Source organism: Xenopus tropicalis, chromosome 5, assembly GCF_000004195.4.
Source record: "Xenopus tropicalis strain Nigerian chromosome 5, UCB_Xtro_10.0, whole genome shotgun sequence".
In the NCBI taxonomy this organism is placed as follows: domain Eukaryota; kingdom Metazoa; phylum Chordata; class Amphibia; order Anura; family Pipidae; genus Xenopus; species Xenopus tropicalis.
This window is the reverse complement of record NC_030681.2, coordinates 112,639,285-112,666,190: the sequence shown is the minus strand read 5'-3', so window position 1 is coordinate 112,666,190 and position 26,906 is coordinate 112,639,285. Positions and strand designations below refer to the sequence as shown.

Genomic DNA, 26,906 nt, shown 5'->3' with positions numbered 1-26,906 from the left:
CACAAGGCATTGTCTCAAATGGCTTATCATTACTGCTTATGACAGTACCATAATTGGCTCCGTATAAAAATCATTTTAGGGTCTCCCTAAAATGTTAAAATTGTTTAAATAAATGTATATGTAATCTGCTTAGCAAACAGTGCCCTGCTGGGCCCCCCATACCTCTTTGGCTTCTTTGCAGTTGCAGGGTTTGCTTTCTCTGTAGTTACTCCACCATAAGTCTAATGGCACACAAAAGGAATTAACACCACAAAACACAGCTACAAAACATTACATGAGCAGCCTACGTTACATACATATCCCTGCACTGGCTGTTAGGGTCATTTCTGCATGTGAAATTTGCATTTTATGTTGCTATACCTGTAAATTGTAAAATACAGTCAAAGATATTTTAATAAACAACTGTAAATATCCCAAACACCATGCCACCAGGGTGTAGAACTATAAGCATGTTGTTCAGTAACTCAGTAAAGAGCATCCTGAAAGCATTCTCTGTTTATTTTATATTTGGCAGACATGACCTCACCTGTTTGTCCAAACTGGAGTCATTCTAATGTGCAGTACACTGTGCAATCAGATCTTTACCTTGGGAGAATTCCTGGAATAAATCAAAATGGTTTGTGGCACTTACAAAGTTAGATACAAATGTACTAGATAGGTTATTAAATAATTTTAACAAATATTAATTTATTAAAAAATGTTACTAAATTATTATTATTATTATTATTATACACATATCAAAGTGGTACTTACACTTAACTGTACTTTTTAGTAATAATTATGTCAGTATGATATAGAAGCATTACATGCACTGTTTTTTGTTTTTCAATCTGCCTCATAACCCTCTGAGATGGCCAGCCTTACCACTGAGTACCATACTCTGGCCCTCCTGCTGGTCCCAGTGTTGTGCTCTTGTATGCTTTAGTATCAATGTACATGAAACGGCTGCCACCCAAAATCTTGGAGCCCCATACAACTAAATAGAAAGAGCCCTCCTATCCCCATAAGTAGCACAGCCAGCCATTTGTAAACCTTACTGACCCAGATTTTGCCTTGTATTGCCTGCCTGACAGGCCCCAAAGGACCCCCTGTTAAAATGACACACCAGGCCTAAAAATTGCTGAGACGCCCACAGCAGTGCTGTGTGCCAATCAATTGCATCTCTGCAAACTGTATTTTAGTCCAGCAAGATTGTTGTTTCTACCTTAAAACCCACAGAAGGGCTAGAGAGCATGGTTAGATTTCTAATAGAAGAGAGATTATTTTTGTGAAATGAGGTGGCAGTGGGTTTATTTATGTGTAATCCTATCTTGCTATGAATGGTCTTGTCCGATTAGTTGAGATAGAACACAGGTTACATTGGACTCTCTTTCTACAGGATAGGTCTTTCCTTAGTGGAAATGTAAAGGTGAGATGGTATTGTGCAACTACACCTCTCCACCGCCAAAGTAATAAAATTAAAAGAAATTACCCCAGAGGTTCTTTGCAAGCAAAACAGGATTGAGTTTTTATAGTCTGTGACAATCCACAGAGTAAATACTCACAGCACTTAAGGTAGTAGACTAGAAGCTAAATATCAAGTACAATCATAAATAGAGCAAAGATCTGTGACACCACTGTGGAGACAGCTTAGGGAAGTTTAAAGGAGAACTACATCCCCAGGTATAAAAGCCCCCTTAACCAGGCCTGCATCGACCCCACTCATCTCTCTCTTCTTGCATAGCCTATAACTTTAAAAACTGGAACAATAGAAAAACTGTTTAGGGGAAGACACATTACTGGGCCTTGTTAATCCCTAAGCACATTCACTCATATTAACCAATGAAGGCCAAAGAATACCCCACTCTTTCAAGTACAGGTATGGGATCCCTTATCCAGAAACCCGTTATCCAGAAAGTTCCGAATTACAGAAAGGCCATCTCCCATAGACTCCATTATAAGCAAATACGGTAATTCTCATTTCAAAAAATGATTTCCTTTTTCTCTGTAATAATAAAACAGTACCTTGTATTTGATCCCAACTGAGGTAAAATTAATCCTTATCGGAGGCAAAACAAGCCTATTGAGTTTATTCAATATGTAAATGATTTTTAGCAGATTTAAGTTATGGAGATCTAAATTACGGATAGATCCCTTATCCGGAAAACCCCAGGTCCGGAGCATTCTGGATAACAGGTCCCATACCTGTACTATAATATAGTGTGCATGAAGTGGTCTCTATCCTATGGGCCAATAACAGAAATATGGTAATACTTGGGCTTTTGCCTAGTAACTAGGTAAATTAACTGGCACGGGACTTAAAACCATAGGGACTATTAATCCTATGGGTCCTTACATATTTTAAAGAGGGAAGGTGATCTGACACAGATAAAGTGATATACCATACCATACAGAAGTAAGGTGGCAAGGTGAGAAGAACTAACACTTTTTGACAAAGGGCATGTTGCAGAGTGGAAGAGCAGAGACCCTGTTTTATGTAGGGTAGGTGAGAGTGGAAAAAGAGATGACATTTATGGAGAAGGAGATCTGAAAAAATAAATTCACAGAAGTGATGATGCTGGGGGTGGGGAAATAACACTCTTTCAAAAGGGTAGAACTGATTTTCTGAGAGAGAGTACAGCATGTGGGAAAACTGGAAGCTAAGAGAAGTATAGTTGCATAGTATATTGTGTAGTGTATAGAATTCTTATTACAGAGAATAAAGCAATTCAGTGAAAAATCAGAAATGTTTGTTTAAATAAGGCACTATGGTAAATAGTATTCTCTTATTAGTAGCTTTTTGGAAATGGCATTTCCCAATTATGGAGCCCATAACAACAGAAACTAAAAAGTATAATTTTCTGTATGCCATACATGTGAAATATGAGAAAGCATATTATGGAAGTATGAAGACATGTACTGACTTATAAAGTGCAAAATTTCTCATTGGAAATCCACAAATAATATGCACACTGTAGCAATGTGCTTATATCCTGCACCCTTAAGAACATGTAAAGTCTTCCCATTCCTGAGAGCTTCCCATATTTCCTTGAGAAATATTTGCATTAAACATTCAGCATCACAGCTATAGTGAAGGAATGAGTGCTATATACACAGTAGGAGAGAGCATGATCAGTAGCTGCTAATTACTCATTAAACTCCACCACATCCTGTCACACTCACACGTCAACAGGATGTTAAATTAAATCCGCATCCACTATATATATACATATCAGTGCTGCTGTAACCACTGGGATTCCACCTGAGAACTAAACAGAAGCGTTCTCCGTTCTGCTTGCTTAACCAAAGCATATCCACGGAACATATTTATAAGGGTGTGTAATGCTTTTATTCAGCACCTTAGATCTAGTGTAATTCACTTCATTTAATGGGACATGTTGAGGTAGAGAAACATTTCTGGCATAAAAATTGGTGTAAAAGTTATGTGAAAACATCTCTTTTTATACTTGGCTACCTGTTGTACTGGTGGAGGAAGGGTTAACTACACCGAAATCAACACAGAACTTGACCTCTCAAACAACTTGGGCATCATAAGCAAAATAATTTCTCTTTTTAATTGAAAGGTTACAGTCTCTTGGTTTGTGCTCATCTAATGGTACAGACATCAATCACATACACTTCTTAGTACTCTTACATTATCAACTGTATTGTACCAACACCCCAGAGCTTGTACTCACTGCCTTAGTAAACAGTCCCCAGTGCTAGGTGAAGCAGTCAGTGTGCTATGAATTTCTACTTTAAGTGGATCCAGGGGTTGGGTATAGATAATCACTAGTTTTATGACAAGAGAACAGGCAATTCCCTGGTAGACAGCTGCAATGAACACTGCCTGAAAAGGTTCCAAAGTTACAAGATCTTGATTAAACACCAAGGCTTTTGGCAGAGTAAGCAGATTATACAACACAGGATTCTGATACAAAGGTAACAGAGGTGCAGCAGCTTACAACAATTCAGTACTAGGGAATTTACACTGGGATAGTGACAGAACAGGCCGAGTCATGAACATAACGTAGGCAACCATTATTCCATGGAATTGCTATCCACAGAATAATGGGGACACGTACAGGGTCATACACAAATTAGCAATAATAACACAGTACCCGGGATTTCAGTCAAACAGGCCATAATCATACACAACTGCTAAATCACAACACTCTAATTTGATTGCTGGAACACCCTTAGAGGCATATTTATTATGCTGTGTAAAAAATGGTGAGAAAATTTGCCACACATCGCCAGGCTTCGCTGTGTAAAAAGAGACGGTAAAAACTAACGATGTAAAGGTCCCAATACACGGGCCGATTCTAGCTTCCGATAACAGTCCCTTAGACCGATTCGGAAGCTAATCGACCTGTGTATGGGGACTACCGACGGGACTGCCTGACCTATATCTGGCCTGAAATCGGGCAGATCTCGATCGGTCAGGTTTAAAAATCTAACAGCAAAAAAATCCAGTAGCACACTGAAGATGCAAGCCGTAAAAAAATTGTATTTTATTTGCCCAAGTTCATATAAACAAGCAAAGAGCAATGTTTCGGGACCCTCAAGCTTGAGAAAGGGTCCGGAGGGTCCCGAAACGTTGCTCTTAGCCTGGATATTGACCCCCATGCAAGGTGAGGTTCTTCCAGTATTTGCACCTGATACCCGTTTGGGTAAGTTAACAGAGGGTTGAGCTCCCCAATACTGCTATAGGTTTAAAAATCTAGTCGGATCGGGGACCACATTGGCTCGTTGATGCGGTCCCTGAACCGACTTTGCCTATACCCGTCGTTATAATTCAGTGGTTTGGCCCCAGGGCCAAACAATAGAATTAGCCTGGATTCTCCCGATATCGCCCACCCGTAGGTGTGCGACATAGCTAAGCGAGGGGATCTTAAAGTGTATGGGGACCTTTAAATCTGGCGTTCGGATGGCACTCTTCTATTTATTTTACACAGCTTTTTATGACGTTTCTTCTGCACATTCATTTTACACAGCATAATAAATATGCCCCATAGTCACAGAAAATACCTGTTTGCTCAGGCAAGGAATGACAGGGGCGAGGACTATAAAAAAAGTCTTCTCCCAAAGCTGATTGGAGGAGGCCATCCAGTAATTAGCCCCCTGCCCTGACTGGAAGGATTCTTACACAGTAGTTCATTACTCCAGGAATATCCTATTCCTGAGCCTATTTGAGTCCCTAAACTAGTGGTATTAGCACTGAGTACTAACCCTTACTTGACACCTCATGGGAGCCTCTGGCTGCTCTACTAACTTCCCTGGTCCTGCCTCTCACTACTAAAGTGAGCTATTACATGTCTTTCTAACACTATCTTCACCTACTGGGAACTACCTCTGTTTGAGGCTTATCACCACCCCAAATAGGGGGACCAAAGAGACAGAACAGGTGGTGGCTTTCCCACTTAAAGACTAAGGAACCCAAGGAATGAAGAACAACTCCTTCTCCCAGCTGTAAATCAGGCCCAACTCTTAGCCTTCCAAAACCCACCTGCGGACAAAATAAGGGTTGGCAAAATCTTAACCCAGGTGAAAAATGTTGTATTCTTAAAGTTTAGTTGAGCCTTAAAAGGATTTTGCTATGGACCCCAGTAACTTCTTGTGCCTTGTGAGGGGAATAGTAAACTAGAACCCCTTAGTATATTATATTCTAGTGGGACAGGGAGAAAGTTAAACTGCTATTCTCTGGACATAAATAAAAATATACATACATTTCACCCGAAACATTGATCCTTAAAAATTCAATCAAGAATTCAATAAAGACTTCAAAATGAGCTACAAATTACCAGAAGGTTTTCTACTTTTGCACTTTTGGACACAGGGCCACCTTTACCTCTTGTATTGGTTATTAGTGGTAATAGCATGTAATTTTTTGTGTTCAGTATTTCCACCCATTTACTGTACAGTACTACTGAATATGTTGGAATATGTTATACGTACGTATAAATAATATTACATGATAATGATGCTTTGGTTGCAGGGGCACCAGTGTGGCTTTTAAAATATGTATTTGTGTATGTAGTATAGCAGCTCCCACTCAATGACAATACAAAATGAAAAATATATTATATATTATATATTATTGGTCCCTTTGCAGAAGAACCCTTAGCAGTAGACTAATTGCTAGGATTACTATTTTGCCAGTATTTTACCAGCTTGGCTGATTACAAAGATGCCAATGTTTTTAACTAGTAGCACATAGCAGATACAGAAAGACTGGTATTTATTTTTATTTTTTATAAAACCTAATGGGTAATTGTTTCCAAATCCTAACATTAATCTTAGTCAGCACTTCATCCAAGACTGTGAGTTTATTGTGGTTACATTCATGAATATGTATTGAAAGCAAGGTATGCTCTTACAGAACTGGGATTATCTAAATTCCATATGCTGTTTGAATTTGAGCTATATATAATGTAGAGACAAGTAAGCAGCACCATCTGGTGGCCAATAAGCCTATACACAACCTACAGATTGTACTTTAGTCGTCCTTCACTTCAAAGCACAACTGTATTTATGTAAATGTTCCCTTCATATATTGCAAAGGCTTCATAAAATAAATTACCTCTGTCTGAGAAATGCTAGGGGAAAGACTTTTCGTTTAACTTACACAGCATATGGAATTTAGATAATCCCAGTTCACCCTCCCATATAGATTGTAAACTCTACGGGGCAGGGACCTCCTTCCTCTTGTGTCCTCGACTTAACTTATTGCTGCTGTATTTATCTGTATTTATTATTATACTTTGTATTTATCTATTATCTTATTAACACCCTGTTTGTATTAATGTATTCTACTGTACAGCGCTGCGTACATAAGTAGCGCTTTATAAATAAAGATATACATACATACATACATCTACCTGGGGAAACCCCAGTAACCTTTGAAAGCAAACTTAAGTACTACCAATATAAAAAAACATTCCATATGCTTGGTAGTAAGATAAGTGATATGTTCTTTACTTGCTGAGATATAGAAAATGCAGATATGTTGGTGCTACTTCCAAGCAATATATTGTAATGAAATTGTTTAATATTATGTATAGTTGCACACAAGCAAATGTGCTATATCCATACTACAGTATAGCTTAGCAAGTCTAGAGCCTGTTGAATAAGGCATAGAATTTAGCTGAACATGTCGTTTATTGTCAGGTCAGTCTTCTAAGACAGGTTCACTTTCCAGGACTCTCAGCTGAGAGCAAAACTGGGAACCTGGCTCCTTCTAACAGTAGAGGGAGACTTTGCAACCTTGTACAATGCCTGCAGCTACTAGGTCAGAGCTATAAACCTAGCAATAAACTATAAAACTATAAAACTTTATATATGTGAGGGGGAAAAAAGGACATCTTATCTGACAATGCACATTTTTAATGGGAATACACAGGTTCAACCTTGCTAAACAGCATACATAAATTAAAGACACAATACCCTTATAAAGTTTGAGTGGTAAAAAGTATATGCAAAGTTAAGTCAATACAATAAGTTCAAGCTGAGCTATCTTCACTAAAGTACCTTCCCTTGAAAAATAAAGTTGTATCTACCTATCCAGTACTAACTAAGGTGATGGGTGCAGTCCTGCCACTACATTTCCAATGGTGGCTTGTCGAGTTCGAGTAAATCCCCCCCCCCATGTGTCTAATCTGCTCAATCTACAATTCCATGAGGTTCCCTCATATTTGGGAACACTCTTTTCCTATGCTCACTTGGAACAAAACCTGCAAAACAATCTCACCCTAATTGTGGTGCATTACTGGACACTATAGTAGGTGGGAAAGAAAAATGGAAAGGAAAGGGTTTTTATATATGGCCCTTTACCATGATGATTTGTTGAAGTCCTAATGTGGCCAAACAAGACTAGACTTTCATAATCTTTCCCCAACTAAGCATACTTTTAAAATGATAAAACATTTTAGCAAGGTATTATTTTGAGCTGGCAACTACTGGCAGAATAATGTGTTTGCTAAAGATATTACATTTAGCACGGGTTGATAAAGCACCATTAAAAAGGTACAAAATGCTGCACTTTGCTGATTAGAATAGGTTTGGGTGGCTGATAAGTGATGTTATGTTGAGGCTCAGAACAGTAATTCATAGGCTGCAGTGATAAATTGGCAGCGTTGCCGACATGAGGTCTATGGGATCGGATAAATCTCTCTATTCCTACATGCTAAATTTTAATTTACAATCAAAATCAGTCCAGCCCTGAGTCATTGAGCTGAGAACAAAATGTAATCTTCATGCAGCTTCCAATAATGAAAACATATTTCTGTAATCATCTTATGAGCACATTATGCAGTCAAAAGTACAATACCTGAAAGTCAATGAAGTGTTGTTAATAGGTTTTGATTTATTTTTATTTCTCTGTTTATTTTCTTATGGTCAGTGTATTAACACAGAGATATAGAAAAATCATTCTCTTAGTAACAGCCATTTCTGTGGGGCCTGATCTTACAGTACAGCATGTGAGGGTTTGGTTTCTCAGTGCATTGGAGATCCATTTTGCTAGGGGTGAATCAGTACAAAAAAAGGCCCCACTATTTGCAGGCGACTGGCTAAACACTGCAGCCCCTAAACCTAAAGGGGGTCCTTTGAATTATTCAGGAATGGGCACATGCACATTAGAGGGAAGTTGGACATTTTAATATACTGTATCCTAGACCACCGAACCGGATGCACAGGAAGAAACTGAATGCATGCGCAGCCCATGGAACCCCTAGGTAACTAAAGAAAGATGGCAGTGTGGTGCTCACATATAAGTTACCCAAGGTCAGTGCAAAGAGGAGTACTGGCCAAGGGTTCAAGGTTAGCTATTACATTCACTGGGGGTGTCTAACAAATCAGGAGAATTTTCCTTATCCTTAAGGTAATTGCACTGTAATATGATATTAGAGAGACCAGAGAAGGATCTGGTATAGTCAGTGCAGCTTTTTCCAGCTATGAGTATGGCTAATTGCACCATGTCCAGTCATTCTGTCCTGAAAGAAGCACTGTGTGTGTTGCAAGGGATTAGATCATGGGATTACTGTCTGACTGAATACTGTCATACAATTGTACCATGAGTCACAAATTGCTTTCTACAACATTAACTGTGTAACAGATCATACCAATGACTTGCTCTGACACTGAGCACAACCAGAGATTGAAGATTTACAGAACAAAATCAAACTGAAAAGAGCCAGGGACTATTGTGAGGTGGATCTAAAATCCCAGTTCTCATAAAACATGCAATATTCTTCTCCTGCAACCTGCCTATGACTTACAGTTTATCAGATTCAGAATTTTCTTTTAGCGATCTCACTCCTAGGACCTTCTATCTGGACTCACAAGCTATAAACTCCACTTATTTCTTGTCTTAGATGCTTTAGTCAAGCCAACCAGAGACCTCTCTCCAACTAACACAGGACAAAGGACCTTTCCTTTCAACACCTAGCTAGAGGCCTTTCCTCTAAACACAAGACCAGAGACCTCTCCTCAATACACTTAGTTAGAGACCTCTCCTTCAAACACATGGCTGGACCTCAAGGTACATAGAAGCCCTGCATTTATTTGCATCTTAAAGGGAAACTCTGACCTAAAATTTGTTGAAAAGCCCCACACAACACAGAAACCCCTAATATACTTACCACTGTAATCTGTTTCTTCAAAATGTATGAATAATACAGTTTTTATATGCTGAAAAAACTAAAAATGTTACAAACAACTTCTTCACAGCTTACAGGCAGCATGCAGGAACTAAATAACCCATAATGCATTGAGGGCAGGCTGAGGACCGTCGACTACTGACTATGAAGATTTTCATTCATTCAGGTCATGGTATATCTATTATAGGTAAATCTAGAGCAATTGGACTTGCTGAGTAATCATTGAAGACGTTTCACTACTCCGAGCAGCTTCTCCAGTTTAATTTATGTGGTGGAGAAACCATCCCTAAACAGAGGTGGGGGCCTTCAGCACCACCTGTCTGATACATTCAGTGCTGTTGTATATCTATAATCTGGCGGTTTCAGAACAATTCACACATCCATTCATCCAACTCTCACAAGTAACACCTGTCTCTATGAGTTGAATGATACCTTGGAAATCCTCTCACAGTAACCCCACAGCATTCAGGTGTCACTTCTCTGAAGAGTTACAAAGTGCCATTGTGATTGGACTAATTTATGGAAGAATTTATGTGCCAAGGACTTCCCATACCAGTCAGTTGAACTGAAGAAGCTGCTCGGATGAATAGTGAAATGTCTTTAATGATTACTTAGCAAGTCCAGGTGCTTTAGATTTACTTATACAAGATACAGTCGGCTACTATTACATTTGAGTCTCAAAGTAGTCAACTAGATCAGCAAGAGAACAGGCAGCTGGGCTTGGGTAACTGTTCCAAACCATATTATTACATTAAAAATCATGAAAAGGCTGCATATCTTTTGATTTTTGATTGATGCATATTGCAAAGTTGCTTGAAATTATGTTTAATGTTGCTTGAAAAGTGTAAGTTGTGTTTGGGTTGTCCTTTAATCATGTTCAGTGCCAAGAGGCACCCTATGGATGCTCCTTTATTTGTAATTAGAGTATAGTGCAGTTACTTACCTAACCTGCAATTAATACTACTAGAAATTAAATGTAAGCCTTGTCAATGTGTTCATTTTTACAAGGTGCTTTTTATAAGCCCAATACATACATTTTAAACAATTTTAGGTCCACGTTCTGCCAGTAAAACAACTAATAGCTGTATTCTTGAGGATGAGGAATTGCAATGCCAGATGTTTACCAGCTAGTGGTGCTATGCTTTCACCCTACTACCAAGGAAGCAACAGTGTATCTTACAGGCACAATAGAAATATCACTTATGTCCTGGCTTACCTTTTCTCTGCATTTAAATAAATAGCTCATTGAGACAGTACTAAGGATATTCCCTTTATACCTGTATACATGGAATAAAAATGCTGCTAACCTTTTACTTTGGAGGCTCCTGAGAATGACAAATCTAACAGAGAAAATGTAATGTACAATCTGAAAGTACTGTGAGGGCATACAGACTATTGAGAAACTTGCCATAGCTAAAATTTGAAATGGAAGAAGTTACTCCTCTACTACTTTCATTTAGGACATTTTAACCAAATGCACTTTTTATAACCACAGACGATGCAGATTTATATTTATTGTACTAGAAAAACCACAAACAACAATGTTCTTAAAATGTTTAGGCCCCTACTGAGTTGACCCCTTTCTCTAAATAAAAATGTCATATAAAGGGTGTGGTAAATGGCAAGTGTGGTTGTTATAAAATAGCCCAATAATTGCACTTATTAATTCATTAAAAGTACTTGTGTCCAAACATACTCCTTGCATTTGTGGATAGTTGCATTATTCTTTTGCATCCATCCTGTCTCTTTTGCTGAATTGTTCACAAGTGTGCCTATTGATTCTGGGTATCCCTGCAGGTACCACTTTCATGGGCTTGTTTGCTATTCCTAGCTACCTTGTATTCACTGTAAACATTTATTTCATGTGGGTGACTTAGTGCCATGTGTTACAGGATGTAAAGGGTTAAATTATTCCCTGATTTGGATAGTTAGCTTGCTACAGCCATTAGCAGCACTGGTGCCATCTGTCTTCTGAATCTAACACCTAGCCAAATGAGAGCTTCATTTTGTGGGATTTGCATCAGAAAATTGTACTTTGCACACTGCACTCTGTTGATAAATTACCATTATAGTCTTATTTTGCTTAGGTCCTGGACATCTGACACCAAGTGATACTTAAAGTAAACCTTCCCATGCCATCTGCAGTGATAATCCCTGAGGCTGGCCAGCCGCTTCTACCTGCATCTAAATGTATTGAGTAGCTTAGGTCTGAAGTTCCCTTGTGGTCCCTGCAGTTGATACAGTAAAAAATTGTTTTAAATCCAAAGTAACCTTATTGCTGGTTCAGAATACTTGGGTGACTCTTCTTGGCCCACATCATATCGTTATTACTTGTATGGCCTTATCTTAAGAAGGATGTGCAAATGTTATTACATTTCCATAACTTATGCTGAGCCATGCCAAATTAAATTCAGTTCCCTTTGCTGGTGTGTTTGCCTCACTCCTGAGAGGTTTGCTGCTATATAATGTGTATGACCTTCCCTGGAATTCAGCCCATGTCATCCTTCTTTAGCCGCACTGTCTCTCCATACCCCCAGGGTGTAAAGTGGCTGCATTTTGCATTGTACTTGTGCAGGCTGGCATTAACCTGTTTCTGCTGTGCTATAATAAAGTCTTTAGAAAACCCTTTAATTATTAATTAAGAACTGTAACTTATACTTGAAAGGGTTTGGATGTAGTCATGGTAACATCTTTTCCAACTTTAAGGGAATCCGTCTGAGAAAACTATGAGTGAGATTATAGCACAAGGTTGTTATTTAGAGCAGAGCAGCAGAATGGCAGATGATGCTCACCTTTCATAGGCTTCCCCGTGTCCCTTTACCTGGCCCTTGCCAGTGTGCATAATAGTTAAATGCCTGTACAATAGAAGGATTATGGAATCTCCGTAAAATTATAGTGCAGTATATCAGAGGCTCCCAACCATTTCTGTGGATTCTGGCAAATGCCAGAGGGGCAGCGGTAAGTTACCATAGACCGTCGCTATTCATTGGCTGGTAGGGGGCTGTTTGGGCCCCTGTGTACTTAAAAATGCTAGAGCCAATGCTCAGTCTCAGTCTGGACCTGCTTGCAAGTAGAAAATTCAGCGCTATTTGCTAATTGGTTTCTATGGTTTGTTGCACTAGTGCAAACCTTCCCAGCGCAGCTTGCACTTGTTGGGAGAAATGAGCTTTACCATGCAGCAAGTAAGTCTCTCTGTGTAGTTGGATTTCAAAGGTTTCTGAAAGAAGGCTGCTCTCAAGTTGCACAATGTATTAAAAAAAAAAAAGAAAAGTTTATATCCCTCCAATTAATTAAGATGCTTTTTTTTTTAATTTTACAGATGCCAAGCTCCTGGGACCCATACAAGGGTACTTGGATAGATTAGTGGCCTGCGACAAATCTTTGCTACCGCAGATGACTAACCTCCCAAAATGAAATAAAGTGGAAAATAAAGTGAATCGCCAGTGGGAAAACATACGCAGCAATTGATTTTTCCTGAAGTCTCCCAAAGGCAACTTTGGAAAAATAAAGCACTGCATATGTTCTCCCACCAGCGATTTACTTTATTTCTAGTGGGAAATCATTTTGGGAGGTTAGTCGCCCGGGGGAGGGGAGATTTGTAGCAGGCCACTAATCTCTCCATGTGCCAGTAACCTTACATGGATCCCAGGAGCTTGGCATCTGTAGATTTAAAAAAGCATTTTAATATAATTGAGGGGATATAAACTTATCTTTTTTTTTTAATACTTACATTGTTATTGTATTTTTCTTATACACAAACATTCAAAATGAAAGTGATACACAGAGGCTGTTAATGGTTTAGTAAGTATTTAACTACCTATCAAGGTCATGAATAAATAATAGTATCATGTGTAACTGCTAGGGGCCTGATATTGTAAGCTCCACTGGGGCAGGGTTTGATGTAAATGATATATATGTATTCTCTGTGCTGTGCTGCGCTGCAGAATACTGTGGCAGAATATAAACAGAAAAAATTAAAACTGCTAGATTTCAAGCAGATAAACATTCTTTTTTGTCCCTTTTAAGTTGAAAATGTCGTCATTATCAGTCACATCAAAACCAGACATGACTGCACCGTACGTTACAGATTGTATTTTATGAAGAACAATAAAATAACTGATTCAGAGGGGTATAAATCATGAAGTAGTGGAGACACACTGGCACAAAGAGTTTTAAACTAGAGAAATCACATATCAAGGCTGTGTCACCCTTTTTGTGCCACGTTTTACTGTTCTGCAGTTGTAGTTTGTGCTTGTGGTGGGTTCATGATCATCACAGATCTATGACTGCAGTAGTTGTGTTCTGTGGGTCCCACTGGCAGAAACTTTCCCATCATCAGTTAAGGGAATGGAATACAAGTAATGTATGAGGAAATCATGCGCAAGAGTATCACATTTCCCTTTGTGCAGATTCAACATCAGTTTCGACAATCTCCAAAAGCAGTACCAAAACAGTACTGTTTTGAGCACCTTCCCCTTAAAGTAGAAGGAAAGGCTAAGGGGCATATTTATTATGCTGTGTAAAAAACGGCGAGAAAATTCGCCACACATCGCCAGGCTTCGCCGTGTAAAAACGGCGTAATTTTTTTAGATCTTTTCCATTTATTTTACACAGCTTTTTAGTCCGTTTTTTTGGCGAATTCATTTTACACAGCATAATAAATACGCCCCATAGTCACTTGGGGGTGCACCCCCAAGTGACTTTAATCGCTTACCTCGTACCCCGGGCTGGTGCCCCTGTTAGAAGAAAACAGCACCAGCCCGGGGTACCTGGAGCGATGCGCTTCCTCCTTCCGGCTTCGTGTCGCTGCAACTAACACAATAGGTGCATGCGCAGTAGAGTGAAAAGCCGACTTCTCTGTTAAAGTTCCACTATTCACTCTACTGCGCATGCAATTTGTAAGGCGAAAGTGTGCACCAGTGTGCAGTGTATGTCACGAAATTTCTCACTGAGAAAATCATTATATTTGCCCTCAAATATATCCCACCTTCAAACATTCTCTTGTCATTGCCATGGGCATGGCTTCTATAAATTTTTTCCCCACTTCTTGAGTGGCCTTTTACCTTGCGCAGTGCGTTGCCAGCGCAATGCAACCCTGTATGTTAAAGGTTGTAGAAAAATTCCTAAGTGCTGCCCACATACACAGTTGAGCTCCAAACATCTCCGGACACGATATGCTGCTAAAACCAGGTCTTTATTATTCCATCTAAAAGCTAGACGCCTGACGCGTTTCGTGCACGCACGCACTTACTCATAGGCATATGAGTATGAGTAAGTGCGTGCGCGCGCGCACGAAACGTGTCAGGCGTCTAGCTTTTAGATGGAATAATAAAGACCTGGTTTTAGCAGCATATCGTGTCCGGAGATGTTTGGAGCTCAACTGTGTATGATATAGATTCTCCCTCCAGCTACGGGTTCGGGGCCCTGAGCACCCGGACCATTTGTGGACTCTGGTGAGCTTTTTCTGATTCTGCATCATTTGCAAATTTCTATTTGGGGCCCCCCGGGGATTCTTTGCAATTACGCTAGGTCTGGGGTGTTCACACCTGGACCTTACTTATCCATTTGGTACGGGTTTTGATTTATTTGGGGCTTCAATTATTATTGTTTATATTTACTTTGTTATAAACATTATTTAGACTTTAGGCTTTATTAAGTGCTGCCCACCCCTCATACGTACACCATACACATTATAAACTTGGTAATACTTTTTCCAGGTCTTGCTTGTGGTTTCATTGATTGCCAACAATGAGAAATGTAGGAAAGAGTTAGTTTAGGAGTCTGTGATAGGGTCAGGAAGATGACTGAGGCCAAATTTATTGCCACAGATAATCAGGAGAATGAAAAGAAACTGTAATATATATATACTGTATATAGATTACCTAAAATCAAAATATATTATGGAGAATCTGGGCTGTAAACCAAAGAATGTTTTAGGGCTCATTAATGTTTGTTGACCCTTGATATCAGATTCTTTGGTGGGCCCTTCATGTCCCAGTCCCACACTGTGAATACAGAGCTGTCAAATGCACAAAGCACCATATTCACAATACAAGTGCAGGTCTTTGCCCTCCATTTTGGAGTATAAATATCTGCATGTATGGGTGCTAACAATGTTCCCTCTAAACTGTGAACTCATGTATGTACACACATGGTGCAAGGTGGTAGTTTCTGTCTATTTCTTCCAATTTGCAACTTGTCTACGAGTAGTAAATAAGCCCTAGGCTATGAAAGGATGACAAACCAAGTAAACCTTTAAAGGGGAACCCTATCTTTCTCAAAAGGGTTGTCAAACTTAGTACCTAGTAGTATAAGGTTTAAAAAACAATTTTTATATTTTCACTCATTTTCCTTTCATTGGATTTTGGCCATATGCACGCACCCAGATTGTAAATCTTTACCACCTGTCATGTAATAATAATAAAACATCTGCAATACATACAGTAAATTGTTTCTGCTTCTCCCCCCTCCCATTATTGTTGGTAACTAAGCTGCATATGTTTTTTTTCCAAGTGCTTTAAACTGCATCACCACTGATCCGTACGCTGGAGCAATTTTACAGTATTCATTGTGATAAATATTGCTACAAGCAATAATCCTGAAACAAATTTGCGATGGCTTTTGTCCTTGCTCCTGTGATATATGGATCGGTCTATCTTTTTTCACCATGTGAAAACAAAAAAGACAATTGATGGTCCTTTGGACAAATTGATCAAAAAGCAGGCGTTGGTAAAGGGACATGACAGCATGAAAAGAGAGAGTGCGTCCGGCAGTTGCACACATTTGTGCGAATAGATTTAATGTCCCTTTTGTGAAGCATACAACACTCAGGCAGCACTAAAAATGAATGAACAAACAGACCTCTTAACAGTAAGATAATTATTCTGTCCTGTGCAATGACAAAGCTTTATTTTCTAGACGAATCAATTTTGAAACATGAGTCAAGTCTTTGTGATAAAAAAAATTGCAGATAACTGATAATTCAGCCATATTTTATTTTTTTTTTGTTAATGGGCATTCATAGATCTGTATATCATTGACCAATGGTCAAAAAATGCACTAAAAATAAAGAATAAATTGTATTGAATGTTATTTTTTGGGGTTTCCAAATAACCTTCAGCAGGAATTGGACTAAAACACCTAGCATCCCTGCTGGTGATGCTGGGAGCTACGAAGCTGGAGAATGGACATCCCTGTAAAAGAAGAACTATATCAGCAGAGCCTCTGTTCTCAGTTCATAATGAAACCATCTTAGTTGACCAGACTTCACAATGGCCAGGGTTATACAAGTGACATGGAGTAGAATCGATATTTCTCCGACCTTTACATTAGGGTCCAATGTACTCAAGACACAGTATCTCATGGAGAGGTTGTTGCATTTCTGAAGCATGAGCTCCAAGGTCTTGATGTCCACTCATCCCAATGTATCAAAGCTGATGAGAAACAATTCAAAAGTAGACATTTTTAAAATTGAAATGAAGCACTGTCTAGGTGAGGCCCCAGAAATATCTTTACGAAGGATAAATAAGATTTGCCTAAGATGGGGAAAGAACCCCTGTAAATGTTTTATCTTCTTTATGGCTAATGGTACTGTATATACAGATCTTCATGACAAGTTTTGCTCATCATTAGATGTCATGGGGCGATATTGTTCACTTTGTACACAGAAGTCCAAAAAGAGGTCATCCTTACACAACTGGAACTTTGACCATATCTATCCTATGTAACAACACAGCTCTCATCTGCAATACATTTTGAAGACAGTACTATGGGAAAATATTAAAAACACATATTAATATAGTAGTTTATCTTGAAAAAAAAAAACCATAAAGTGCGCCACTACCTGAGTATACTGTGGAAGATTGTGAGGGTGTTTGAGACATGCCCTCTAAAGTAAATATGACTCTGTATCAACACAGCTTTAATGGTACCCAGGTAGTAAAAAACAATCTCCTGTTTGATTTGTAAGCAATTTCTTGCCCCACTGATTTCTCAGAAGATGCTCATCCTTTTAGCTCAACTAGTGTTTCAAATGGTTAATTGGGACATGTTTTTTAAAAAGTAATATATGTAGAAATGTGAAAGAGGCTTTGCATTTAACTTTACTATACTTGTGCCCCAAGAATTAAGATGACAGTTTGATCTGTACCTATTAGCATGAATGATATTAAACTATGTTCCGTTAATCATTTCCCAACTGACTGTAGCATTTTTCTTCTGTAATAAGAGGGCCATTTATGTCTGTGCTGCATTGCAGGAGATAACCCAGCAGGAGGTCCACTGAAAGTAAATTCCAAAGGAGTTATTGCTGTCTCCCAGCAGCAGCAAGCTCCGAAATTTTCAACATTCAACTGCATTTTACATGGATTTTATTTTAAAGGCAAAATGCTCATAGAACTGCTTCCTTTATTAACTGTTAAGGTGAATTTACTGTGCTTAACTTCAGATTTTTGTATGGATAATATAGGAACCATATTAGTATAAACTAAATTACAGGAAGACTGTCTTCTGTAGACACCATTATTTAAATATTTAAAAATATTAAAAATTAACTCTCCACAGAAACATTCACCAACTTTCTATTCATTCCTATAGGACTTTTTTGAGGTGTATTTTTCAAATGGTGAACTGTAATGTTCACGCATTGATAAATTTACTTTTAAAAGTCCCATAGGAATGAATAAAAAGGGGGACATTTTTCTGAGGTGGGCTCTCATCTAACATTTTGATAAATCTGCCCCTATGTGTATAGGTCCATAGGCAACCATTTTGGGCAGAAGAATCCTTACTGAGCCACAGTCAGTTGTTTAGATGGTGCCGCATCCCACATAAATCTATACTATATTCTATTCTTATTGGGAAAACATAGGTTCATTGGGCACTAATAAATGTGGCAAAGAGTTGGCAACTAAATTTACACCACATATGGACACTGTTGTTTAAGGGGAGGTTCACTTTTAGATAAAATTATCTATACTAGGAACCAGGAACCTTTAGACCAGGGTCAACACACCTAAATAAATAAGATGGCTTCTCTTTGTATATTTCATTTTCTTTCCTTTAGACACTTACCTTCCCTCCTCTGCTTTTTGTCCTTCTTCAACCCTCTATTTTCTTAATAATTTTTGCCCTTTGAACTTTCCAAAATGAAACAACTGATTGCAGATCCGATTAAAAGGGCAATCTGATTTTAGGTGTATAGATCCAGCAACTCTGAGCATAAGTGTACAGTCAGCGTTCCGTGCTTACAACTTTAGCATTGGAGCAGGTCCAGAAGGAGCTGGATAGCTAGCACAAAGAGCACTATAGAGCTCTCAGCACTAGCAGAGCTGATTTTTTATTTAAAAAAATTAAAATTCAGCTCTGCAAGTTACCAGAGGTGGCTTTTTGCTGCCCCTGGTAATTGGCTGCTCCCTGCGGCCTGAGGCAAGGTTCTCACCTTGACTCATGGCAGGAGCGGCCCTGAGTACAGTAGCAGTTGCTGGTGCATTATTCAGCCTACATTCCCTGTACAAACTGGCCTGGTTATGGCCTGGTATTATTTTTATGTGTATTTACACATGGGTGCCATGAACCTGGTTTGCTGTTCCTACTTCCTGTATTTACAGAACACTTTACTTCATGTAAGTGATTTAGTGCCATGTGTCACAGGATATACAGGGTTAAAATATTCTGTGATTTGAAGAGTACTCATGTTATAGTCCTTAGAGGCACTGGTGCCATTTTGCCTGTTGAACTAAACACCTTTTAATTTGGGAGCTCCACCCCCTACTGTAATTTCTGTCCATACTTTGTCTACTTCTATTTCTTCACACCTACAGCTCAGAAAGTTTAGCAAAGGGAATGAAATAGTATCCTCTTTCTGAGGGGAGGGGTGAGGAAAGTCAATAGATAAGTTAGGAAGCACAGTATGTTCCAAGGGGGCTATGAGTGACTGTGTAGCTTTAGGCAGACTTAGGAAAAGGAAGCAACTGGCAGATGCCCATGGAGGTTTCAAACCTTTGTAGCGGCTACTTGTCATGGCTACTAAACGCCAGAAAATACCCTGCTATAGACAACATTGGGAATTGCCTCTGCTAAAACACACATAGAGAAAATTTCAGTGAATTAATCATCATCGTCTATTTTTGTAGCAGTGACAAGTAGCTGCTACTAGTAGGTCACCCTAAAGGAAAGGAACTATCTTTCCCAAATGAACTGAGGCCCGGAGACCTACATCCCTCCCAGTAATGCCCTTTAAAATCTTATGGAAACATCAGCCTCACTGGATCTGTGCAACCTGGAGGAACAATAACTTCAAGGACTGCAGTATACCAGGTAATCTGTGGCTTGGCTACACATGTACTATCAGTAGGACACTCTAGATAAATCCTGCCAGTTGGTGGTGCTAACTGTTATCAACTTAAAATGGCACCAACATCTTGTGCTAATTACTGATTACAATTTCATTAAAAATCTTAGTTTTCTTGCCAAAAAATATATCATGTTATGGTCATGATGTTCCAGTGGGTAACAGTCTAGCACTAAATGCCGGAAAATGGGTCAGGATGTTTTCTTATTAATTGATATTTGATGTTTTCCCTTGTGCATACACACTAGGAAATAAAGAGAATCTTTTTGTACACGTCTGCCATCTGCAGGGTGGAGGGCAGACAGGACGGAGGCTGAAAGGTGCCAGTTCTACATAGCCCCATCTGCAGTACTAATAGATCCACTTGTGCTATAATGGATGCATATTTTAATGTAATAGAAAGAGAAAGCGTTAAGAAGGATGTTTAGAAAGATGACAGAATGCAAGAGTTTTACATTCTTCCTAAATGATTATTGTTTTTCGCATCAGCTGCCAAAGTCTCAATTAAAAATGTGAGATAAGGTTACAAGCCACAGTGCTTTTGTTTTTATGGAAAATCTGATATATGTCATTACTCAGAACAAGGAGATCTAAATATACATCTTGTGCTTGCGATCAATGCCAGCTCTAACTACAACCCATTGCCGTGAAAGTTTTAACACCTTTGGAAAAGGTAAAATCAACAAAAGCATTTTAATGGCACATAAACACTTATCTCTGTACCTTTACCTCATTATTAAATATATTTAGATGTTCTTTTTCTTCCTTAACTCCCTGAGCAAAAGGCTTGATCTGTGTTGCTTTTGATTTACTGACCAGTTGGTTCTGGAGATATCTGTGTTTATGTGCTAGTGTTTCTGATCCCTTTAGGGAAATCAATATGGCCACTTCCCACATCTCCCTATCATGCCATTATGTTATGACCTTGGTTGCTATGTTTGATTTCCGTATATCACTTTCTCCAATGTAATTATTTACCGTGCTTAAAAAATAACCACTAAACAGCTATTCAATTTTGTGAGAGAAATGCAAATGAAGTATTTTTAAACCATGATTTTAATTTGATATCAGACATCCACACAGATAAGATAAAGGTCATGACTTAAAATATGAATTGGTGTAAATGTATTTAGAGTGGTTCTCTGAGCACTTACAATTTACATTCAGTTTCTATTATAAGTGGTTTCTGGGATATTCGCAATTTTAGACCGCTTTATACTGCTAGGCAGACTTGACTTAAAAGCTCTCTTTGAAGGCCAAGAGTGTTAGTTACTCTAAGTGGCATATTTATTATAGTATGTAAGCCAACATCACCGGTGATGTTGTCTTTTACAACCAATCAGATCTTTGCTTTTGTTTTCTTACTTGTAAGTGACCGTTCTAATAGCTGATTGATTGCTATGGGCAATATCACTGTTGATGTTGGCTTACACCCTATATTAAATATGCCCCTAACTGTCTAGACACTTCCTGGATTCAGTTAACCCTAGGGTTGCTGACTTCCAGTTGAGCCAAAAGCCTGGTATTAGCAGTCTAAACATGATAATATCTTAAAAAACCTTAAAAACAGAAAATTAATGTAAATTGCGAAAATGCTCAGTGATGTACTGTGATGTAATTTGACATCAGTTGATGTTTTTGGATCTAGATCCCCCTGACAAGAGACAGAGACCCACAAAGGTTAAATAAAATTTTGGTTCCTTCACTCTTAGATATTTTAGTTATTTTTCTCCTTTTTTTTGCTGCTGGCAAAATAGAACCCCTAGATGGCTGTTGTCCTGATAGCACTATGGATGACTAAATATGCACTTTTTCCTATGTAATGCTCTGCTCGCATAATTTTTTAGTTTATATGAATTACTAGAGAAATGGAAGAACTCTAGACTAGAAAGCTCTCATAATATTATATCAGGTCACACTGACAAAAAATCTGTTTGCTGTCCATGGAGTTAGTGGGGCTCATTTATGAACACAGGTACTAAACTGTACAAGTGTAGCTGAAAATAAGTTTTAATTATGAATTTGTTTTGTAAAGAATACTTCAATTAAGAAAATTAAAGAACCTTGCACCTATATGAGTAAATCAGCCACTGTATGTTCTGCTTATTGTGTGGCTTTCTTTGTGTGTTCTGGTTCCCTCACATAGTCCAATAACACACTGGCAGTTAATGGGATTTAGATTAAATTAACCCTACCATGCATTTGTGTGACTATGATAAAGGTATTAAGCTGTAGGCTTCCTTGGGGCAGGAACTAATCTAATATCTGAATATTCACTGTAATGCGTTAAGACTACATTGATGAAATACTGTCACAAACATTGTACGAAGGCCAGTTTGTAGGTGAATGTCACTTTTTTACTCGAAAAAAGCATATAAATAAGGCAAATTTGTGGGTGGGCGTTAAATAGAAATAGAGAAGGCCAAGGATAGTGGATTAAAAATTAGATGGAGAGAGCCTAATAATGGGGTACTGAAGAGAGAATACAAAGGTATGGAAGAAGGCCAGAAATGCCATTTGCTCTATTTCCTTAATCGCAATATAAAATGGCAAACTACATACGCTGTGTAATAATGCATCATAACACCTTGGCATGTAAACCCTGTTGCTTTTCAGATGTTGTTGAACCTCCTTCAGCAGTCAGTAGGCTATGGGGAGTTGTAGTGCATTTCTTTCTTGGTTTGGAGGCCCAGAATTGGAGCATTACCCATTATTAATTGGCACTCATTGGTATAGAATATATCCATAGGGCAGAAAGATATTGTTTAATACTTGTGTTGGTGTGCGGTAGACAGCATAAAACTTGCAGGCAAGGCAACATTAAATGCCTCTGAGTGCCTTCCCTTAAACATTATTGCTCTGTAGGTGTAAATTTTTCCTGGGGCATTTGCCCTTATACATCTGCACCCCTGCAGCAATATAAATCAACAAATTAGTCTTCATCTATATATTTCATTTAAAATAACAAAATAAATGTTGTACATCGTGGCAAATTTCAGTTAGTAAAGAGTCCTCTCGCTATAATGTTTTCAGAAGTTGCACTTAGCTGCCTAGGCAAGGGGAGATTAGCAGTTAGAGAGGGATATAAGTCAGCATTGCAGGGATAAGCAACCTTTGATGATCCAGCTGTTGGAGAATTACAGGTCCAAGCATGGATGCAGGGTGTTCTGGTTCTGTAACAGCTGGAGCTTGAAATGTTGCCTATTCTTGCGTGTCTCTGCCAGCACAGTGTCTTGCAAAGGAACCTATGGCTAACTGCAACTTGCCCAAGTCACTCGAGCTGCCTGCATCTTTCCTAGATACTGTCTGTCCCTGTGCAGGGAGAGAAGGGAAAAGGAATTCACTCATATATAGTTCCCTACACCAAGGCTGAGAGTAAAGAAATCTGGGGGATCTAAGACATATTTGCAAAGAAAGGGAAACAGTGACAAAGGAATGAGTGACTTGGACAGGAAATGAATGACAGAGATAAAAGCAAATGGGGAGGGTGAAGGAGAGGATCAGAAAGTACGAAGAAGAGATCTGGGGGTGGAGGATCAGGCTCAAGCTGAGCTACATTACACTCTCTTGAGACCCTGCTGACATCTCATTCAGTGCGAGTAGGAAGCGCCCCTGCTTCCCCACCTCATTCATTAATTCAAACGCTAGAGAAATGACAGGGACGTGCAGCATCCTTCCACTTATTCCAGCGCTGCAGCACCAAACTCTTCAGTGATTCCTGCTATCTTTCCCAGGCTTCTCAACCCTATCACTTCTTAGAACTGCACTGTCCTGTTATGACTGTCTCCCTACCCCTAACTTGTCTTAGCTGTCTCCCCAGTGTCCTGTGTATAATGGGCTTTATCCCATCCGGAGGGAACAGTTTATCTCTGGAAGAATGACATGTTCAGCTTCATCGGCTTCTACTTTAAACTGTAAGTCTATTTACATTTCCTTTCAGCATGCACTGCCTATTGCCTCAGGTGAGACCTGTTGTTCCAAACCTGTTCTTTCATTTACTAAACTGTAACTCGAACTCTGCAAATTATAGCTAGTTGGATTTGAAACTGTGTTGAATGTATGAATGAGTGTTGTGTTATCCCTGTATTTATTATACTTGACCTTGAAATATGCAATTTATACTTGTTAAAGGAAATATATTTGATCAGCATATCGTTTGTCAAACAGAGGCGATATAACCAAGCAGGGGGTAAGCGCATGGTCTGGAAAAATGTATACTGGTCTGTATCTAGGGGCTATTGTATGATTTACCACATGCAGGAGTGCAGGAAGATACTTTGCGTAGTGCACACAGCAGGCAGAACCTAAGGTTAGAAAAGAAATTTCATGTGCTATTCACAACAGAAAAGTTCTTTGTATGCTGTTAACCACACGTAGCAGCTGAGGGCCTGGAAAGACACTGTTAGCAGAGAATCACCTATTTAGTCAGAGCTTCATGAGGCAGTCATTAGGGAATATGGCTTTCTGAGTGTAGCACAAACAGCAATCCATGCATACAATATATATAAATTCACATACACTAAGAATATACAACTTGGGCCCCACTTCTAAACCTATCGATAACTTACTTCATTTAAATGCAATGCACACCAGCAATTTGCATTTATTAGTCATGCCCCTGATAATTAGAAGGATTTGGCTACCTTTCTGTAACTCTTAACACACACCAACAACCAATACCCCTGTGTTAGACCCTAGATGTGCTGTCAGAGTATGCTGGGACTTTAGCTTCAGTCACAGCTAAAGAGCTTACAACTAATTACCATATATTTCCACCCATTAAGTAACTCAAAAAGCTAATGTGAAAATAATGCTGAATACTTATTATATACAGTATATGTTTGGATTATATTACAATACAATTGGAGGGAAAGTACTGAAAATTACTAAGGACATTAAGGATCATTTACAAACACAGTGGAGTGTGCAAAGTGCAATTCATGGCAAGTCATGTCCCTGTGGGGAGCTGTACCTGCTGTGTTTGCACCTAATGCATCAAAACAAATGTAACTGCAAGTGAGTGTGCTAACACAATGTGAAATTGTGGGTAACATGTAAAATTGTGCCACTTTAAATTTTAAAATTACATAAGCATGTTGGCACAATGTGTTGTGGGAACCCTGGAATTCTGCTATGTTCTATAGGTGCACTTGTATGTAATTCAGCAGAAGATACAGGATGGATGCAATGGTGCTTGATGCACTATATAAAAATGCAAGGGGTATGTGGGGCACAAGCAACTTCAATAGGGTCAATGATGTATTTACTAAAGCTAGCAATATATTGAACGATCATGGACCAGTATGGTTGGTGGTTTGGCCTGTGGATCACAATTGGGCCCATCTAATCCTGTTGGTAGAGAAGGGCATAAACATGCCAGTGTGGTCCTAGACTGAGGAGATTTTCAAACCCGCTGGTACGGCTGTAGTTTTAGCACCATCCACTGCACTAATACTCTACTAGTGTGGTTAAGACAGTTGTAGCCTGTATATGACCACCTAAATGTTGGAGAAATGCTTTAATAAACAGTGGAAAAATACACATTTAAAATTTTGCAGAAGAAAAATAAATTAAAAACTCTACCTGATTCTAAGTTTATGAAACCCTGAGTTTCATGTTCTCCACCCCTTCTCCAAATAGCAAATTGACCAGTATTGATATGCTGTAAGGCCAGTAAAAGTATTTTGCTTTCCAACTGAATGCCTCCTCCTAATGACAAAATCATTTATTTTTTAGCAGTGGCTGTATGTGTAAAATGTAGCAGCTCCCCAAAAGTGCTCTTCTCTTTCCTTCTACTCTTGAAAGGCCTTAAAGACCACCATGATTATTAATGCTTTGTCATTTCTTTTTCCCCAAAATTATTTTCCCTTGGTTGGTGGTATAGGTACATCACAATGAAAAGATTGATGTACTGATGACATTATTAAAAAATATTTAAAGCATTTTCTGTTTTCTTCCATATGTAAAAAAAAGTATAAAATATTTCTATATGAAACACACCCAGGCTGTTTGTGTCAGTATTGAACTAATGTTTGCAGAAAAATCCATTGGAAGTAAAGAATTGTGTAGAAAAAACCCATAGATTATGTTTGGGTCCATGGTTTATGGTAAATTCTCAGCAAGTGTATGATCATTCTTAGCATCCATGACTCTTTTTTAACCAAAGTACTTTTTGTTAGCAAGTTGGATGACACAGTAAGGAAGAACATAGATGCATTATTCAGAGCTGGATGGAAAAGTGCTAGGATCTTAATAAAATATCACAAGGTTTTTGCACATTGCATGGTTGTGTGGGTGCCATACTCTTCTACAAGCAGCAGGAGTACCAAAGTACTTTATATAATAGGATGAAGCAAGTTCCAGCTGTGCATTAGGATTTATGTATCAGGCTCTTCTGTTCCTTTGCTGGGGATGGACGTTTGGACATTGGTGGTACAAAGCAGCATTAGATATCTGTGGCAGTATAAAAGAAGAAAGGTAGATAGGAGCTGCGGATAAAATAAAGTCCAACAAATGTAGCCTTAGTCTTAGTCGGTCCCCAAGATTTTCACCTTTATACCTTTATAAACCTTTATATGCTCCTAAAGCAATTAAGAACCGACCAGTGGTCTTATACAGTATAGTTACACAAACCTAAGGATCGCCAAAGGCAACATAAATGATCTTTGGAAATATACAATCTTTTCAAATTTTGGTTTCAGAAAAAGAGGCACAAACATTTCCAATATGTAATGTAATTTGTCATAAAGAAAACAGTGTGTTTAGTCTAGGGCTCTAGGCCATTAACTAACCCCCCTCTCTCTCTCTCAAAAATGTTATGTGAGACTTTCTTAGGTGGATAAGGACAAGCACGGGCAGAGATTGAGACGCATCTGAAGTATGATTAGAGTGCACTTGATAACAGTGTGTGTCTTCTG

The 26,906-nt window shown here is 38.7% G+C and overlaps 1 long non-coding RNA gene across 1 annotated transcript in view; it reads left to right on the top strand.

Moving 5' to 3' along the window:
* Nucleotides 1-23,541: 23,541 nt before the first annotated feature.
* LOC116411061 overlaps nucleotides 23,542-26,906 on the top strand; it is a 39,185-nt gene continuing 35,820 nt past the window's right edge. The window contains exon 1 of the long non-coding RNA XR_004222797.1: nucleotides 23,542-23,903. This is a non-coding gene — a long non-coding RNA (uncharacterized LOC116411061). The remainder of the gene's footprint in view (nucleotides 23,904-26,906) is intronic.